The sequence below is a fragment of the Chlorocebus sabaeus genome, chromosome 15 (genome assembly GCF_047675955.1).
Source record: "Chlorocebus sabaeus isolate Y175 chromosome 15, mChlSab1.0.hap1, whole genome shotgun sequence".
Taxonomy (NCBI): Eukaryota; Metazoa; Chordata; class Mammalia; order Primates; family Cercopithecidae; genus Chlorocebus; species Chlorocebus sabaeus.
The window spans coordinates 18482012-18503075 of record NC_132918.1 but is presented as its reverse complement, the minus strand read 5'-3'; the positions used below and the strand labels follow the sequence as shown (position 1 = coordinate 18503075).

The 21064-nt window shown below is 37.6% G+C and overlaps 1 protein-coding gene across 5 annotated transcripts in view; it reads right to left on the bottom strand.

The window, feature by feature from the left end:
- Positions 1 to 21064, bottom strand: part of TNIK (TRAF2 and NCK interacting kinase) — a 395124-nt gene that overhangs the window by 240046 nt on the left and 134014 nt on the right. The window contains exon 2 of one of the 5 annotated variants that reach the window (XM_037988564.2): positions 9559 to 9795. The exons of the other annotated variants lie outside the window; for them this stretch is intronic. The gene's annotated coding sequence lies outside the window, so the exon portion shown is untranslated. The remainder of the gene's footprint in view (positions 1 to 9558; positions 9796 to 21064) is intronic. 5 annotated transcript variants of the gene reach the window in all.

Sequence of the window (21064 nt, the reverse complement as noted above, 5' to 3'; positions counted from 1 at the left end):
TCTTTGCTGAAGAGTCAAGAGCATAGGCCTTAAATTCTGGCAGAAGTCCATATGAATGAATTCATATATGTTTTAAAGGAAAGTCATTAATTCTTTGTAAATAATGTTTTAGTACCTAAAGAGAAAAATCAGAAGGTGTTAAATGTTTATAAAGGAATGAGAACTCAAGGTCTAACCTTCTACCCTCTCTCATTGCCCTTTTATAAAGCCCTTTGAACCTGCAGGAAACATGGAGCTATTTCCATTACAGGGTCTCCATCTCCTCCACCATCTGCTCCACATCCAGCCCAAGTCTCTCTTGCTCAAATAATCTGGTTTCCTTGTCATAAACAATCAGCCCTTCCAGCTGTGTCTATGCAATGCAAAATCAGATTCAGACTACAATGTGCTTATTTTTCTTTATAGGTTGTCTAGTAATGACATTCTATAATAACAAAATTCCTTATAACAAAGGCGGTGAAGCTAACACCAACTTACCCAACATTTATAAAGTCAAGCAAAATAAAGTTTTTGTTTATCACACACCTAAAAAATAATATTCCTCCTAAAGTTAAACAGAATCAAAACAACTATTCCCTTATCTTTTATTGTTCAATTATAGTGTAAAGTAAATAGACAGTTACTACTAGGAAAAATAAATTGAAGTTGGAGACAGTCGGCCCTCCCTCTTTCTACACTTCAGAGAATCTGAATTATCCATTTCCATCCTTCCCCAAATTCCAGACTCTAAATGGTCTAATACACGACATTAGCATGATTTTAATTAATAATCTATGATATCTTCATATCATAAATTTTATTTGAAATTTTGAAACACATATTTCAGGTATCAAAGTATCTGACACTGATGTAAAACTGATTAACATAAGTAAAAAATATTTTTTGACAGCCCATCACACATCCTTGTTTCACTAAATACATAAAATTATTCTATATGTAAACATATACATATAGAATATGTAACACTTCAAAACATTCCAATTATATTACTAAATGCTCGCCCTTTCATCAAGAATTTGGGGCATTTTATGGCATAGCCTTCACATAAAAAGCTTAGAACTAAGCATCCCAAGGTTCAATTCACACTTTTTTCCTTTGCATCTCCAATCCGTCAAACATGTTATTTCACTATTCTTCTAGGACCAACTCTTCAAAAGCTACTATGTATGAGTAAACACTTTATACATGGCCCCCTGACTCCACCTGTTTTCTGGTGGTGGTAAGAAAAACATCATTGCTAGCCTATGGCCCTGTCCTCAGAGGAAGGCAACACCAGGACCTGTATTATGACTGGGAGTCAGGTGAGATAGTCTGAGGCAAGGAACAACTTTATAGTGTAGACTGGATATGTGCAGAGGTGCTGAAGAAGCAGCCAGCCAACATGGATTCACTTCCATTGAAGAAGGCCCTGGGGAGGAAGGGTGACCTGAGTTGAACCATGAGAGGAGGTGGGGGTGGGAGGAATCTCTGAAGGAACAGAGGTGAGACAAATTATGTAAAGAGACAAGAAGAGTACACATGGATGTCTGCAGGGAAACGAGGTGGCCCCAGTCAGATGAGAGTTGACGAGTGGTAGAAAAATGCCTGCTGCTAGGTCAGCAGGTGCCAAGAATGTGAAAGCCCCACAAGGAAAGCAGAGGAGGAGCCACGGTGATGGGGGGGAAATGGGGCCACAGACAAGCTTTAAGTGAGAAAGGTGCTTGAAAACAGTGCTAACAAACACTAGATTAACAGCACTAGTCACTTAGAGAGCTAAAGTATAACCTGACTTTAATGTGGCCAGTACATAGCACATATTATTTGTTTCTTTCTTTTTCTTCAACCAGACCACTGAAGAAAAGCCTACAATGAGTGCAGGAACATCTGAAGACCTGAAACATTCTTTACCCATTAAACAAAATATTTCACCTGGACCAAAAGCAACTGCAACAAAAGCAAAACTTGACAAAAGGACCTAATTAAATTAAAGAGCTTCTGCACAGCAAAAGAAACTATCAACAGAGTGAACAGAAAACCTACAGAATGGGAGAAAATATTTCTAAACTATACATCTAACGAAGTCTAATATCCAGAATCCACAAGGAACTTAAACAAATGCACAAGCAAAACACAAACAATCCCATTAAAAAGTGGGCAAAGGACATGAACAGGCACTTTTTAAAAGAAGACATACATGTGGCCAACAAATATATGAAAAAATGCTCAATACCACTAACAATTAGAGAAATGCAAACCAAAACTACAGTGAGATATAATCTCACACTAGTCAGAATGGCTACTATTAAAAAGTCAAAAAATAACAGATGCTGGTGAGATTGCATAGAAAAGGGAACACTTACACACTGCTGGTGTGAATGTAAATTAGTTCAGCCATTGTGGAAAGCAATGTGGAGATTACTCAAAGAACCTAAAACAGAACTACCATTTCGAGCCAGCAATCCCACTACTGGGTATATATCCAAATGAATATAAATTATTCTACCATAAAGACACATGCATGCATATGTTCGTTGCAGCAGTATTCACAATAGCAAAGACATGAAATCAATCTAATTGCCCATCAATGATAGAATGGATAAATAAAATGTGGTACATATATATATACCATGGAATACTATGCAGCCATAAAAAAGAACTAGATCATGTCCTTGGCAGGAAGATGGAAGGAACTGGAGACCATTATCCTTAGGAAACTAACACAGGAACAGAAAACAAAACACCAGATGTTCTCACTTATAAGTGGGAGCTAAATAATGAGAACACATAGATGGAAAGAGGGGAACAAACACTAGGGCCTACTTTTGAGGGAGGAAGGTGGGAGGAGGGAGAAGTTCAGAAAAAAAATCTGTCAGGTACTATGCTCAGTACTCAAGTGATTAAACAACCTGTACACAAATCCCCAAGCCATGAGTTTACCTATATAACAAACCTGCACATGTACCCCTGAAGCTGAAGTAAAAGTTAACATTTAAATTAAAAAAAAAAAAAGAAAATATTTCATATGGATATTCATTCAGGAGTCTTTCACCAACTTTGCATTACAGATCTGAAAGTAGGGAGTACAAAGTTACATTTTATAAAGTAGGAAGGCAGGTTATAGATGCCGGCTGTGCTTGTCAGGGCACAGAAAATGACTTTTTACCAAATTTAAAGAAGAAAAACTAAGCAAATGACATTTTTTAATCTTTCCATTTCAGTGACCAATGATTAGACTGTTAAATATTTGGATTCTTTTTGAACAACAACAACAAAATTATATTTGGATTCCAAGTGCCTCATTCAAATGGGTTTTCATGAAAGAGTGAAATGACAGGGCCTAAATGTAAATACCACTAAAGCCCCAGGAAGCTGGAAAGAAAAACAACCAGTAGGGAAAACGTGTTCTTGGTAGTCAGAAGCAGCAATGATTCCCAGCGATTCCATGCTTGGCTTTTCTTGAAATAACAAACCATCTAAAGGGAGAAGGCAAGTGTGTTCTGCTGCCGTGGTGATGGGAAAAACCTCAGCCAGCAGCGATGGGAACTGACTAGTCAGACTTGGCAGACACAAGCCCCGGGAACAAAGTCAACAGCATGCTTCATGTTTTCGGGAGGCTTGTCTACTGGGCATCTTCAGAAAAAAGATTTAGACCAAGATATTCATGGCCACAGCCAGAGCTTGATAGTAAAAGAGTAGCTAGTCTAAAAACACTCAGCCCTAATACCAAACCGTCCTTCACATATATGTCCAAAACCTATTTTCTATTTATTTCTTTTCTATCAAATTTTATGGGTAGTGGTGAGGTGAGAAAGTAGTAAAAACAGGCTGGTTATGGCAAAAATTGCCATTCTATGCTATCACTCTGGGCAGAATCTCAAAAGCTGAAAGTCATGCCAGGCTCAGGATCATCAAATTCAAACCCAGGATGCAGCCTTATCCATGCCAACCAGGACTTTAAGGGAAGGCCTCTTCTTACATATTTCCATGTTTAGAAACTTCACACACATTCCATGTTCACTTACTCTAAGGGGTCAAGAAGTTCCTTGTGATATATGATTAACATGCCTTCTCTTCACTCATTTGAGTTAGAAGTCTAACCTAATCTGTGCAAAATAGTTACTGAAAGATTAGAAACTGCTGAATTTTGTTCTTTGTTGTTTTGAGTTTTCTTACTTTTTTATCACTAGTAGTAGCGATCCCAGACCACAAGTGATTTGCGAAATTGAGCCTTCATTTTCAAAACTGCATATAAGCCTATTTATCCTGGAAAAAGAACTGACAGTCGACTAAATGAAAGAATCAGCACAATCATCCCAAATCTTGAGTATAAACAGCTCTCCTGTCAATTGTTTGGGATGGTTCTCAAAGTAGTTTGGGGACCTCTGAGGATCTCTGAGACCCTTTCAGGGGTACATGACATCAGAGGTCAAGACATCTTTATAATAATACTATAATGTCATAAGCCTTTTTCAGTCTCATCCTTCACAATTGAAAAGTGAAATATTTCCAGAGGCTACATGCCACAAGATGACACTGTCACTCTGCAGCTAATGAAATGTTTACATATTCTTGTACTTTAAAAATCTATCATTGGAAGAATCAATATTGCTAAATTGGCCATCCTACCCAAAGCAATTTACAGATTAAATACTATTCCTATTGAACTACCAATGACATTATTCACAGAATTAGAAAAAGTAGTATGAAATTCATATGGAACCAAAAAAGAGCCTGAGTAGTGAAAATAATCCTAGGCAAAAAGAAGAAAGCAAGAAGCATCACATTACCAGACTTCAAACTATACTACAGTTCTATAGTAACCAAAACAGCATGGTACTAGTACAAAAACAGACACATAGATGAATGGAACAGAACAGAGAACCCAGAAATAAAGCCACATGCCTACAACCATCTGATCTTTGACAAAGTTGACAAAAACAAGCAATGGGGAAAGGATTCCCTATTCAATAAATGGTGCTGGGATAACTGGTTAGCCATCCTGTACCCCTTCCTTACACCACACATGAAAATCAACTCAAAATGCATCAAAAACTTCAATATAAAATCTAAAACTATAAAAATCCTTGAAGAAAACCTAGGAAATACCATTCTAGACATAGGCCCTGGCAAAGATTTTATGACAAAGATGCCAAAAGCAATTCAAACAAAACCAAAAATTGACAAATAAGGCCTAATTAACCAAAAAGCTTCTGCACAGCAAAAGAAACTTTCAAGAAAGCAAACAGACAACCTATGGAATGGGACAACATGTTTGCAAACTATGCATCTGACAAAGGCCTAATATCCAGAATCCACAGGGAGCTTAAGTGAACAAGCAAAAAACGAACCCACTTAAAAATGGGCAATGGACATGAACAATTTTCAAAAGAAGACATACATGCATCCAGCAAGCATATGAAAAAATGCTCAACATCACTAATCATTAGAGAAATGCAAACCAAAACCAGAATGAAATACCATCTCACTCACACCAGTTAGAATGGTTATTATTAAAAAGTCAAAAAACAACAGATGCTGACAAGGCTGTAAAGAAAAGGGAATGCTTATATACTACTGGTGGGAATGTAAATTAGTTTTGCCACTATGGAAAGCAGTTCGGTGATTTCTCAAAGCACTTAAAAACAGAACTACCATTTTGACCCAGCAATCCCATTACTGCATATATACCCAAAGGAATATAAATCATTCAACTATAAATACACATGCACATGTTATGATCATTGTATCACTATTCACAAGAACAGAAACATGGAATCAACCTAAATGCCCATCATTGGTAGACTGGAAAAAAACGTGGTACATATACACCATGGAATACTATGCAGCCATGAAAAAGAATGAGACCATGTCTTTTGCAGCAACATAGATAGAGCTGGAGGCCATCATCCTAAGTAAAATAACACAGGAAAAGAAAGCCAAACACTGTATGTTCTCACTTAATAAGTGAGAGCTAAACATTGAGTACACCTGGACACAAAGAAGGGCGCAACAGATACCAGGGCCTACTGGAAAGTGGAGCACAGGAGGAGGGTGAGGATCAAACAACTATCTATCATGTACTATGCTTACCATCTGGGTGAACAAATAATATGTACATCAAACCCCTGAAGCATACAATTTGTCTATAGAGCAAACTTGCACATGCACCCCTGAAACAAAAATCAAAGTTTAAAAAAATGCTTCATTATATTTAATAAACTCCCACTTACTGATCTTACAATAAACATTGGTAGATACGACTCACATAAACAAAAGCTTCTTGAAGTCCTCGGTAACTTTTAAGAATGTAAAGGGTTTCTAAGACTAATAGTTTGTAAAGGGTGGGGGTTTTATGAAGATAGAACTTTCATTCAAAATATTACTAAATAATAACTTCGCAATGTGGTGTCACATAAGCAGCTGGGTGTCTAAAAACTAAAACACTTAAACATCCTTAAACTATTTTTCTTGAAGTCCAGCTTTCACCAGTAGCCCGACCTTTTCCTTTCTCTGGATTTTTGTTCCCCAGTTCTCCTCTTGGGGAGAAAACCTTTATCTCATTCAGCATCTGCTATTCTTCCTCTCTGCTTTTGCAAAGAAATCCTTTTTCTGAAATCCTATCATCACAGTCACTCACTGGAGCTCTTAATCACACACTTCCTTGCCTATTGCTTAACTGCTTCCCATGTTATCATCTTTACTTCTTTACTTATTTTTCATTATTAGTTATGAAATCTAGTTTTTTAAAAAATTGAAGTGATCCATCATAAAAGACACATGCTACCACCTCTTTGGTAATACCTCCCATAGCTCTCTGCCTGGCAAACCATGACTCACAGTTGAAGCTATGGACTTGTCTGGATGGCATCTTCTCCCTCCACAGACAGTGGGACTGGGCTCATATTGGATCTAATATAGCCTCTTACAGAACTGCTGAGCCATCATCATTTTTGTTCACAGGATTGCAACCCACCAAGATTGTAAGATTTTCAGTCACAATTGTAAATCAAAATTTACAATTTTAGGGGAAATTTTTCTTTCTCCTAAAACTAGTATAGAGAAGATGTTTGATGATGAAATCAATCAATGAATGTAGAGCTACAGATTTAGAAATTAAAATTTAAAAGAGATAAGAGGGTAAGCAAATGAACAAAAGAGCAAAGCTACAATATACTTCGTACAGTACATTAAATCTCATTTTGGCCTTCCTGAAAGTTAACAGAGAAAAGAAAATAAGACTTTGGGTTCATTTATTTCCCGCCCCTCAATTTCTTTTACTTTTTGTATGAAAAATTTCCAATTCTTTTTCCCATTCTACACAACTGTTAAGCAATCTCTTGTTACACATTCATATTTGATATTTAAATAAAGCTTTCCTTTTCAAGCATTATAATACAAAGTCTACTAGTACCTCACCTTACATGTTGATAAGCAGAGTTTAAAAAAAAAAAAAAAAAGCTGATAGCACACTCTTCAGAATGGTTGCAACAAGCAAAAATATTTACTTTGTAATTTTCTTTCAGGAATGTATCAAGCACTTATGAAACATGTGCTTCCCAGTTAATTCAGATCATGTTCTGTTTCCCCAAATGTGTGTATCTTGTCAGCTCAAACATAAGTGACCCCCAAATCGCAATCTCTACTCACCACTCCCACTCATTAAAATTCTGGTGGGACTGTGAGAATGTAATAAAAAGATATATTGTGAGCTTTATTTGCAAATATAAAAGCATGTCCCCACAGTAGAGCAGAGAGAGAGAGAAAAAAAAAAATTCAATTCAGTACCTTTCCCATTCAAAGCTTGTTAATAGACGGGAAAGAAAATTCAACTCGTAATACATGATGAGAACCTTTTTCACTGATGAACATTATACGAATAGTTTTGTGCAAAGTATTTGTCTGGGTAAATATTAGCATACCATTATCATTATTCACTGACTTGCTGATGACAGCACGCTTTCCAGAAACAGCTGGGAAATGCAGAAGGAACAAGCTCACGAGTAAGCACCTACGGTGTGCTAGGAACTCCAAGTATATTTCCATTTAAGCTCCCTAAACAGTTGAGAAGTATGCATCCACCAGTTGTAGTACATAGATGAGGAAACTGATGCTCATGGAAATTAAGTAACTTATTCAATATGACACAAAGGAGAGAAGGAAAACCAGAATTCAGATCTGGGTTTGTCTGATTCCAGAGCACACGCTGATTTTTCTACATTAGGCTGGCACCTGGAAGTAATCTCTTAGTATCGAGAACCTTCCCCGAAAACAAGCATGTCACCTGAGCCCATCCAACCCAAAAGTATTCACCATCATTCTCCAAACACTCTTTTTTCTGGCTTTCCCATTATTTTAACAAGTTATGTTAGTGGAACAATAGAACAAATCACATCCTTTCTTTACAAAGGAATTCAGAGAACAAAATCCATCATTAATATGGATTAATGATGACCTTGCAGATCTGTGTGTGCTTAACTTCTCCACGTGGATCTTGCATCCTCCCAGCGTGCTACACAGAATAAGAGATTATATATCAGGGGAATCGCTTTGCAATCACCGAGACAGTGTTTTGAAAATGAAGGAAGAATGCAAATGTGTAGAAACTACCGAAGAGATTTTACCAGCAGGTAGTTTATAAACTCAATCTCTTTCATCATCAACTTTACTGTAATTCAGATAAGTAAAAACTCAGCCACCGAGATTTTTATAGCTGCATTGGCAAGAGTGGGAAGGATTTCAGCAGCGAACATACATGCAAGGTCAGGAAGTACCAAAGTCACCGAGAGTACATGTGACTTCGGGGGTGGGGGGACGCGCCTGCCCCACCCATCACAAATCTTAGCCATCTGGGCTGTGGAGAAAAAAAGAGAGGGGAGACATTTGTGGCACTGCTCTGCGCTTCCTCAGCTGGCCCTAACGGCAGCTCCAGATTTAAAAAAAAAAAAGACTAGACTGGCATATCTGATTTTAAAAATATGTCCACAAATGAATATATAAAAGTTTAAAATATGGGGGGACTGGAAAGAAATACATCCAAAGATTAATAAAAGTTATCTCTGGATAGTGAGATCATCCATTGTGAGCTCTTTCTGTGTTTTTCTAATTCTTCCAAAATTATCAGAAAAATATTATTTTTACATGAAAATAGTTCTATGTAACTATATGTAGTATATTATTTTAAATATTTCCATTTTCAAATTTTAAAAAAACAGTTGTAACTAGAGAGCGGTAGCCTGACTATTTAGAACAACTGCCTTCTGTTAGGTCTCAGATAGTTGAAGCAATACTCAGGTTTTAACGACTACCCACACAAACCACTTTGGATGTGCCCAAATTGCCTTGTTCTTGGTGGGTATCCAGTAGGTCAGAAGATCTGTTTCACTGAGTACTTTCAATTGTTTGTGCCAGAAGTTTTCTTTTAAGTGGGGTCTCTCTCCTGTTTCATCATCAGTTTTCAAGTTTCTAAAATACATCCAGTAAATTTACGGGTTTCCTTCATCTATGGTGCTGAAACTTAATCCATTGCTCTTTTTTCAGCCGGAATGTCATGATGTCCAGTTTGTTCATTCATTGCCTTACCTGTGTGTCTCTGACAACACTAATACTTTGGCTTTCACAAGATTCATATTCTTGAACTATGGCTTATGACTCAAATCCAGCAGCTCTCACACAGGGCACCTCCTTGAGTATTCATGGCAATTACTGATGCTTAAAGATGAAAGTCTTGGACCACAGCGTGCCATTTAATGTACTTCTGACCTTGCAGATCTGTGTGTGCTTAACTTCTCCATGTGGATCTCACATCCTCCCAGCGTGCTACACCGAATAAGAGATTATATATCAGGGGAATCGCTTTGCAATCACCGAGACAGTGTTTTGAAAATGAAGGAAGAATGCAAATGTGTAGAAACTACTGAAGAGATTTTACCAGCAGGTAGTTTATAAACTCAAAACCTGGGATATTGCCTGTAAGGATTGCAGCTTGAACTGATTTTTAAAAACGTATCTTTGTTATTTTTTGTGATACTCTCTACCAACGTTTAGCTTTTTTTTTTTTTTTTTTTTTTTTTTTTTTTAAATAGCTAGAATCACAGAACAGTGGATCTGGAAGGGAAATTAGGGATCCTCAACTTCAACCTGCTCATATTAAAGATTAGGAAAGTCGTGGATGTCGGGGGTCAGGTGATGTGACGGAGGACTCACAGAATGAGTGGCAGAGAGAGCCCCAGAAACAGCTTACTCTGTTTTCCTATCATTCCTAGGTAGCAAAGTATACAATTACCCCTTTTGTCATTAGACAGTTGTTACATAAAAGACCAGTCTTGAAGGTAAAAATAATTCTAATAAGAAATTCACTTACAATTAAATAATTGTAACAGTGTGAAGGTTCACTTATGATTTTTTTTAAAATTAAAGTATTGTGAAATAACAAACATGTAACCATGTTGAGGTGGGAGAAAACGGGTCCTTACATCTAAACAGCAAGGGAGAAAACACACAAAAAGAGCCAATCTGTCACCACGAGAGTCGCACTCTGAGTCCTTCGATCTTGAGAATAAACATGGATAGAAGTGTCCTCTGAAAATGAAGTTATTGTGCTAAATGAACGACTTAAAGACACATCTTTCCTCTATGTTTTGTGCTATGATCTGAGTGCCTTGAGAACGAGCTTTCATCTGGGCATGGTATGAGTGATATCATCTGGTAAGTGTGAGGCTCTATAGTAGTTGCCGGAATGGGCTAGGGTACAAAACAGAGAAACACACAGGCAGGAAGGAATGCGGAGACCAGTGCTAATTTAAACATTCTATCCTGAATATTTCAGTTGTTCCATAAATGTTTAATGCTTGGTGCCATATTATACGATATTCATAAACATGCAGATATATAGATGAAAAGTAAAAAAACACATAAGCAAAACGAAGCTCATTCTTAAGAGGTGAGGATGGCTATGCTTTCTGTTGCTGGAGCCCCTTTACAACCACATCTCTTAGTGCAGTTGAAGACTTACAGTACCTGAGATTTCTGGATTATGAGAACCTCTACTTTAGCCTTATCCCTCTATACTCAGAGCCACAGTGGCCAATCTGGCCTGCCCCCTCTGCCTATGACCCTGAGACTTTTGACTGGCACCTCTGAGCAGTGGTCTCAAGAGGACAGCCTTGAAAGTATGACTCAATCCTCCATGACAGCAAGACCAGGAGATCCATATGGAGCCTATGGCTGATCCAGAAGTTCTCCAAGCTGGTGTTGCTATCCCATTCCTGCCTCTCTGAAATTTGCCTAGAGACTCACTGCAGTTTCATGGACTTGATCTTGGATGTATAAAATGGGAAGTGGCTGCTAAAAGATGAGGAATTCCTGGCCTAAGTCAGTTCTAGGAATTTCATTCACCCATTAATTCACTTGTTCATTCAAGAGATAGTTCCTGCATGCCTGGTGGGTGAGTGTGGTTACCTGTCCTCCAAAACCTCATAATCTACTAGGGAAAACCCACACAAACAATAAATAAATAAATAATAAAACACAATAAAACAATAGGGAGCTGTGAGGCTTGAGGGGATCATAGAGGCTTTATAGAGGTGGCACTGTCCTGAATCTAGAATGAGGAGAAGGATTCACGAGGCAGACAGGAGGTCAGGCTGTACCCCGTACTCATGAATATCTGATTAGTGTAGCTTTCAGTTATCACTAAACATCTTACCCCTTTGCAAACAAAAAACATTTTAATATCACAAATTCTTGAATGCTAGGGAACTCAATCAACAACTGTAAAATGTTCTGAAAATATAAAATGCAACACAAAATCTAAAAATCTTTAGTAACAACAACCACAAACCGTAACTCCTGCTTTACCCTGAAGTGAGCCTTTCAACCAGAGGGACAAACACGAATTGCCTGAGGAAGCAGAGGTAGGAGATGTGAGGACTAAGATTCTGCTTTGAAAGCAGAAAGGGAAGAGTTGCTACCATTTTAATATTTAGTGACTAGTTTATTTATACCCCCTTGGCCACAGTGACAAAAACACAGCTTTATTTCTAAAGACAACCACATGGGCCATTATTCAGCCAGCCTTCTCAACTGATGATGACGTGAACTGTGAATCCACATTTTTTCCCGTTAATAGACAACTGAAACGGAACAAATATCCTGAGCTCACCCTGATTTCTTACCACTGAAGAGAGCAAACACAATACTCTATTCACTCTTTCATCCAAATTCATTCATTGACCCACACATTAGTGCACCATGGTGTTGTGCATTAAATTAGTTCTCATGAACTTCCCTCCAGAAGAGTGTATTAGTTGCCTGGTGCTGCCATAATAAACTACCACAAACTGGGTGGCCTAAAATAACAGAAATGCATTCTCTCACAGTTCTGGAAGGGAGAAGTCTGAAATCCAGGTGTCAAGGTATCACTGGGAGTTGGTTGTTTCTGGAAGTTCTGAAGAAGAAACAGTTCCATGCCTCCTTCCTAACTTCTTGTGGTTACCAACATTTCTCGACATTCCCTGGCTTACAAACTCATCGCTCCCATCTCTGCTCCCATCTTCACATGGCATTCCCCACTGTGTCTGTGTCTGTCTTTTCTCCTCTCCTTACTGAACACCAGCCAAACTGGATTAGGACTCACTCTAATCAAGTATGATCCCATCTTAACTTCATTACATCTGCAGAAACCCTATTTCCAAATAAAGTCATTCACAGGTACTGGGTATTAGGACTTCCTCATGTATTTGGGGAGACACACACTCACGACACAGGGCATTTCACAGTTGTTTTATACTACTGACTTCTTAACCAAGCAAGAGGCTCTCACTGGCATTGAAGAGTTTACAGTCTAGAGACAGAGACCATAAATCTGTCTTCCCTGCTCTTCCCACAGCTGCAGTTTTAGCTTTGTGGGTTTGGTGCTTATCACCTTATTACCCCATCACCCATCTCTGCCAGAAGACTGTAAGCTCCCAGAGCACAGGCAGCATCCATTTTCGGCTTCCCATTACATTCCCATCTTCTTGCACAGTACAAAGGATAAAGCTTTCAAGAAATAATCATTGAATGAATGTATGGATAGATGAGTGAATTAACTAGATACAAGCAGAAATGAGAAAAGCCTATACAGGCAATAAACGTACACACATAATAGGCTGACAAGGAGGAATAGAGAGAGAAATAATTGATTCTGATTAGTAGAGATATAGAAGGCTTCATGAAAGAGGAGGCATTTGAGCTCAGCCTTGGAGGATCGGTAGGATTTTATAAATGAATAAGGAGTAAAATGTATTCCCTGCTGACCAAACAGTATGAGCAAAGGCCTGCAGACATAAAGTACGGTCTTCGGGAGAACAGTTAATAGCCCAGGCAAGCTGGAGCAAAGGGTATCTAAAGGGATTTAAAAACACTTTGGATGAAAAGGGGAAGAAAGGCAGCTCACAGAGGCCTATGAACCAGGCTATTCTGAGTACAGTAAGAAGACACCGAGCTTTGTGGAGAAGGGAAATGACTTGCTCCTACCTGTGCTTCAAAAGGAAAAAATATATAGGAATGGTTCATACGTTGATCCTTTGTGTCCTCCTGCCTGAATGATAGTTCTTATATTACTATAAGGAGTACCTGAGTATTTTATATTTACCCATGCAACTACTATTTACTTGATTTGCCTGAGGAACTAAGAACTATATACAAGTGATTACATTTTATGATTACATAATTATATGATATATTATATATCACACAAATTATACAATATACATCTTTTATAATTAAAAGATCATATCTGAAAAGTTCTTAAATAGGATAATATCACAGGTCCTAAATTTCTTCTCCAGAGAATGACCTGGAGGTTAAGGCCCAGGGGAAGATGACTAACTACCAAAGTAATAACAAGGACTTTCACCTGTAACGAAGCAATTGTTCTGGATTAGGCCAGGGTCTTTGGTTTAGGTTTGAGCATGGAAAGTCCGCAGACCAAGTATATTCACAATCAAGGTGGTGCAAGATTACCATTTGGTATTCTCTCCAGAAAGCACCAGGGACTCCATCACTCATCACAGGCATGTGAATAGCAGCCAAGCATCACGATAGCGGGATGTGGGAGAGACACTCTAGCTATCTGTGGAGGACTACTCAATGGCTGAAACGCTGCCAAATAGAGACACATGTACTATGGTCTTGGTGCCACCAAAAGTCTTTGGTAATAATGCAACTATTCTTAGGAAGAAGTATTCAGTCACTCATCTGTAAACGGATTCATTATATAGAACTGTTAACCAAGAGAAACAACTACCTCATTGCCCGCTTAGGCAAATGGGAGACTGGGAATCTGGACAGAGCATGAGTGAACAGAATGAAGATGACATGAAAGGGAAAGAAAGCTCTTTTCACCCTTACAAACCCTGTAAGACTTTCCAGTTTGTTATTTAGGTTATAAGACAATAGAGGGGTTAGGATTGTGTTTTTCTGTTCACACTGGTATCCAGGTCCTAGCATGTAGTTGTATCAGACAAATGTGTGGCTGAAAGGAGTGAGCTGCTAGGCAGAGTGTTCCTATTCCATGGCACTTTGAGTATGCTTCTTGGAACTTGAGAATATATTGAAATTGTGCCCATGTGTCTAACTTTAACCATCCTAAGGAAAGGAAAGGTGTGTGCTTATTACTACTATAGTGCCTGACATTTAGAAAGCATCTAATTCTTAAAGCTCGGGGGCTCAAATAACTTACATGAAGTAAAATATCTCATAAACAAGAGGCTTAGATTAGTACTAGGTCTGTCTCCATCCCAGGCCTATGCTGCTTCTATACCTCACTGTAGAAAGAAGGAGGGTCCTACAATATAGTTTAGCCTGAACCTGGCCTGTAGATTGAAATGTCTCTGGAAACAGGTTTGCTGCTGCTTTCCAGCCTTCTAAATCAGACAATTGTACAATTATTTAACATGAGTGTTTCAATTATTTAATGCCTGATCAAAATACAGGCATAACATAATTTAAACACATGCAAAAACATATACACCACAAATAATGAGTCCAAGTAATCATTCTCCAAAACATATTAAGGTTTTTAGTTACTAATGGTCCTACATTTCTGTTTAAAGAGAATAAGCTTGGTTGGCCCTAGAAAATTCTGGAGAAATTCAAAGTAAAAATGTTTTAAGTTAATTCTTATTTTATACATAATTTAGCTCTTATAAGGAAATATTGTAAACCTGTTTAAACCTATCCTCCTAAAACCCCTAGATATGTTCTTACTCGTCAAAGACACAGTAGAATAAATCTTCAAAACCTAATTATTTAAAAACTGAATGCAGTTCTTTACATGGTCTATAGACTTTATCCTTTTGCCAAGAGATCAAAAAAGTTTTTTTAAATTGAAAAAAAGCAACTTTGAAAATGCACTAGGCTTAAATCTCCTTTTATAAACTCTCAAATGAACACATCTTAGTTTAAGCACTAATGAAACACATTTCATTCCAGTAGGATACCAAAGATTAACAACGTATCTACACATATCCCAATAAGTGCAAGAGAAAATTTGTCCTGGACTCAGTATTAAAAATTACATGCTGGCCAGCATGGTGGCTCATGCCTGGAATCCCAGTGCTTTGGGAGATAAGATGGGTGGATTACTTGAGGCCAGGAGTTCAAAACCAGCCTGGTTAACATAGCAAGACCCTGTCTCCATGAAACTTAAAATACACAAATAAAAAATTTAGCTAGGCAAGATGATTGCATCTACAGTCCTATTTACTTGGGAGGCTAAAATGGGAAGATTTCTGGAGCCCGGGATTTCGAAGCTGCTGTGACCTTTGATCCTGCCACTATACTCCAGCCTGGGTGACAGAGGAAGACTCTATCTCAAAATAAAATATAAAATAAAATTTAAAATTACATGCAAAAACACCAGAAATGAAATTCTATCTTGAGAAATGCTTTATCTTTTGTACTTTAGATTTTTTCCAGAATGGGCAACTTTCCATCGTTTTATAGAAAATGTTTATATTGTTGGGCAAAAATTCTGCAGTTAAGTTCTAACCACAGTCTGGAAGGAATTTAGCATGAAGACAAGTTAAAATCACAAAGAAAGCTGTTTTTCCCCTCACTGATAAATTAACAGGTTTAACTACTATGGTTAATAAAACATGCCTTTACCATCCTTACTTGATATTTTTTAATAGCTTTGGGAAGATTTTGGGGGAAAAAAAAGAGTTTCAGAGCAAGATATTCACTGAAGTTAGCAGGTTGGCTAGGTGGATAGTTGACCGGGTAACTGACTGACCAGACAAATTTTAAACATTTATTTTGCATAATTGAAGCAATAAAATGGATTTATGAGCAGTTGATTAGAGAATCAAGTTTGTTAAAATTCCTTTATAGCCTTACGTTTCTCAAGGCATTCAACCATAGGGAATGAGACCTTTTTAAGGTACCAGAAATAAAGAAGGAAAATGCCCTGAAAAGACTGAGATATTCTCCAAAAGGTCATAACCTTGTTTTATATCAAATTATTCTAATAGATATTCCAACGTTGCCTTCCAGAAGCGTTTATCTGAGAAGACAGATGTCTTAACTACCTCCTTACAGGAAGGGTCAGTTTCTGAACACTGAAATTTAGAACCTCAGCCCTCACCTAATCTTGGAGGTTAGCTAAAAGCGTCTTGAAGGATGACCCCAAAAGCTTAGGAAAAGACAGTTAAATCTGTGGCTATTCAATATGCACCTGACTGCTCGTGTCTGCAAAAGAACCCATTTCTAGAGAAAGTTGTACAGCCTCTTCCATTTGCTCTCTTATAATTGATCAAGCCAGAGGAAAGGGGGTCCTCCACGGTTCTTCTGGAGCCTTCCACATTGGCCTATTATATTTCAGCAGTTTACCTCTTCTTTAATTAGCAGGCATAGCTCAAAGAACATAGACATTTTGATTTAAATTTTCTAATGTAGTACCCATGATGATATTCTATTATGTCTTGCCCTCAGCCTATAAATTGACTAATAAAACTAAACAAATTGTTACTAGGGGCTTCACTATAATGGTCTACAAATAAAAGATCACATCCAGAAGATAAAAAGAAAATGCACAGTAAAATGACCCAGGAAAAAAGCTGACCTGGTCTGTCAATTTGCTCAGGTTGAAAACATGTGGAAAGAAATGTAATTGTGTTTTATGACACTTAAAGGGAAAAAGTACTTCTGATTTCAGCACTATCTAGAGGATAAAGTCACTACTTGATTCTTTGTTTCTCCAAGGTAAGAGTTTCCCATCATCAAGATGTCTTTCTCAAATACATGATTTATGGGGGAAAAAAATGTTCAATGAGCATCTATGGGTTTTGATTCAGAAACAAACAAACTTGTTAAATGGTCTTCTAACAAAATACTAATAATCCCATGTGGGCATACTTCATGCAGAGTAATTCCATTTGGCCCTCATATTTCTTAGAAAGCTTTTGCTGCATTCACATGACTTTCCAAAAGATAGGCAAGCAAAGAGCATTGTAAAGAGGCTGTGTCTGAAAGAAAACATATAGTTGGCTATTAATAGTCCCACTCCTGCTGGCTTGCCTAAACACAGGACTTTCCCATCCCAGCATAGAGGAACAATGTTACCCTGCAAATCAAACGCAGCATACTCCAACCTAGGCCTTTGCAATGAAGGAGGGTGTCAGGTGGAAGACCAGTCACCCAGAGGCTGTGATATCTGTAACTAGGATAACTCTAATTAAAAGTAGGGGGAAAAATAATTTTTAAAACCATAAGTAGTAATGAACTGGAAGGACAGAGAACGATTCCTTAAGCAACAGCTGTGCAGACTGATTTCTTTTAAAATCATGCATATACTTTCAAAAGCACTCAATCACAACTGCTACCCTAACACTGGCAAATCCAAGAAATTCAAGACATGTAATCAAGAATAGATTTGCCCTTAAATCCCAAGGTCAAAGGCAGCATCTGTTGTTTCAGAGAACAAGAAGGACTTTCTTTTGGCTAATTAACTTATTGTGGTTTTCTAGTAGAAAAAAAAAAAAAAGTAAACCAAAATTGTCTAGATGTTTCCTCATCGTCTAAGGTCTTAGGTAATGCAAAACAGAAAACTGTATAAAGAGCATAAACATCCATTGTTTTGATATTTGGGTTGCACAGATAAAAGGCAGGCCAAGCTGTAATTTTTAAAGTTGACAGGAAAATTCATTTTTATACCAAGTCCCCCTCATGCCATTTGGCTATTAAATTATTCAAGGAATTCTCTGCTCCTAAAGATTAATAATATCAACCCAAGCCATTTCTGAAAAGTACTTTCACCTCCTGTAAGAGACAGATGGACTACAGGAAAACAGCCTATTATGTTACAGGCAGACAAAAAGATTTCAGATTACCAGATTAACACACCAGGCGGGAAAGGAATGATAGAAAGTAGCGAGATATGAAATAACTGACAAATAGAACTAAATATCCTTCAGAGCCACTATTTTAAAAATATAGTTTGGAGCCCATTGTAATTCAGTTTTACCTGTTTCACTCCCAAACCCAGCTAATTAGCATAAATGTCAGTTCCAAATAAACCAAAGACTTTGAAAATCTAGTGGAACCTTATTAAAACACATTGGTATCAGGGGACAAAGACAGCAACTGCTTTCAAGGTCTTTTGTGTTTTAGTCAGAAATGTATTCTAAAACTCTGGGCTGAATCCAGAGTTTAGTTAGATTGTGGGATTTTATTGCATATTTGCATTACTTTAAATATCAACATCCCTGGAGAAACTATTCTTACTCCTACAAAACCTAAACACTTCCTTATTTATCAATGCTCTCATAGAGAAGTGATTTTCCAAAAGCTGTATTTTACTAAGAGTCGATATGAAAAACTTACAATGTCATTAAAATCACAGATGTTTTTGTAGATTCACAGAAGCAGGCTCAGTGTTTTCTGTCAATAAATATCTTTTTTTAGTTCAATACATTACTAATTAATTTTAATATCACAAATAGTGAAATTATCTGAGCAAGAATCATTCTCATTTAAAATCATCAAATAAGTCAGCAAAATATCAATATCTCCCCTGCTTCAAAAATGCCACTCTCAATTTTCACAGGTAACCACCGTTAACATTTAGTAAATACCTTTCAGAACCTTTTACAAGCATATATAAAGTACATCTTTTTTTTTTTTTTTGGTATAATGCATTTTCTTTAAAAAAGATAACTGGGATCATACTGTATTTTCTACAATTTCCTTTGATCATTCCAAATTGCTAAGAAAATATATCACATGTAACTTGAAAACTTGGTTCTACTTCTACCATATACGCACATATGCAGATAGGCAAACATACAGAAAAACACAAAATGGTATAAAAATAAGCCACTAAATAAAGGCTCTATGTCCCTCACTTCAGTGCTCAGGAAAGCTATAAGGCTGATAAAATGAAAATGCTGCCTTTCCTCACCAAAGTTTTGGTTTTGTTATTAGTGTTTTTGTTGTTGTTACTGTTGTTGTTTTGTTTTTAGTGCAGGGTTGTGAAACTCTGCCGAGTGGTTCAAATCAGATCCACTACCTGTTTTGTACAGCCAGTGAGTTGAGAATGTTTTTACACTGTTTAATGTTAGGGGAGAAAACATTTTAAAAGAACAGAATTTCATGATATGGAAAAGTTATATGAAATTTACATTTCAGTGTCCATAAATGAAGCGTAATTGGAACACAGCATGATTATTCCTTCATGTATTGTCTGTGGCAGCTTTTGTGTTACAAGAGCAGTAGTTGATTAATTGTGACAAAGACTGTATTTCTAGAAGGACTGAAATATCTACCCTCTGGCCTTTATCAAAAATGTTTGCCAATATCTGTTTTAGTACATGAAGTTTATTTTCCTAATATCTTACTGCCTAAAGTCTTTCTTCATATTCCATGTGGACACTCAGTGGGTAAAGATGACAGAAGTATGCTAGGGGGCAGGAGTAGAAAATGGTCCGTCCCTTCACATAACCCAACACATAGGTAACTTACGTATGCCCTTTCTAGACCTTTGGAAAACTCTATTAGGCTTAAAAATTACTTGTAATGTATTGACATAAGGGTGATTTGTGGGTAACACAGCATGGATCACGTTGCCCTAGAATCTAATTCATTCATCTATCTGGTGAGCACCTACTGTGTCTGAGGTCAGTGTTGGGCACTGACAATTTCGGGGTCAAGAAGATGGACATCATCTCTACCCTCCAGAACTCCCACCCCAACATGTTCACTACAATTTCGCGAACCTATGAAAGTACATATCAGGGGAACTAAACACAGTCTGAAGGGTGGATGAGATTAGAGAAGATCCGAAGTAATTTCAGTATCGTCAGATTGAAAATTAAAATAAACAGTGCAAAGATACTGCACAGGAATCCAAGTGAGAATGACAGAAACTGACACCATCTGACTGTCTCTGTGTCTTCAAACTCTGCTCCTCATAAGCTATCATCTAGAGCAAAGGGAGCATTTTAGCCTCTGATTAAGATGGTATCTCCATCCAGTTAATGTCAAATGGTTAGTGCTTGGCACCATCAACAGACTGAGAGTTTAAATTTGATTTTCTTTGTGTTTCTAATCCAACCATTGTACCCAAAATCCCTCCACGAAAAACAGAAATGAGACTGCCAATCCCTACAGTAGCTCCAGTAAATATCCATTGGCATTTAAAAAAACAAAACGAACACACCCGGCCCATGCTGCAATGTAATCCCAGCAGCTACTAGCAGTGACAGCTGGTCATTCCCAAGCAGAACGTCACCCAAATAAAATTTGAAGGGGGGGAGGGAGGAAGGGCAAAACGAAGATTTCAGCAATATTCTGCAATCCAGGAACCTATGGGGCATTTGGGTAAAGATCTAGTAACTTCAAGGTTCTGTGCTTTTAAGGCTTGAATTCTTTTGAGTAACTGAACTCTGTGAGGACACTTAAATTGGGTCAGAGTCTCTCACTCTTACAGGCTTCCTTGGTGTCCGATGTTCCTGTTGACTTCATAGAGAGCTAAACAAGCATAAAAGGTCTCTAGAGAGAAGCAGCAACTGGAATCTAGGACAGAAAGAACAAAATGACTTTACAT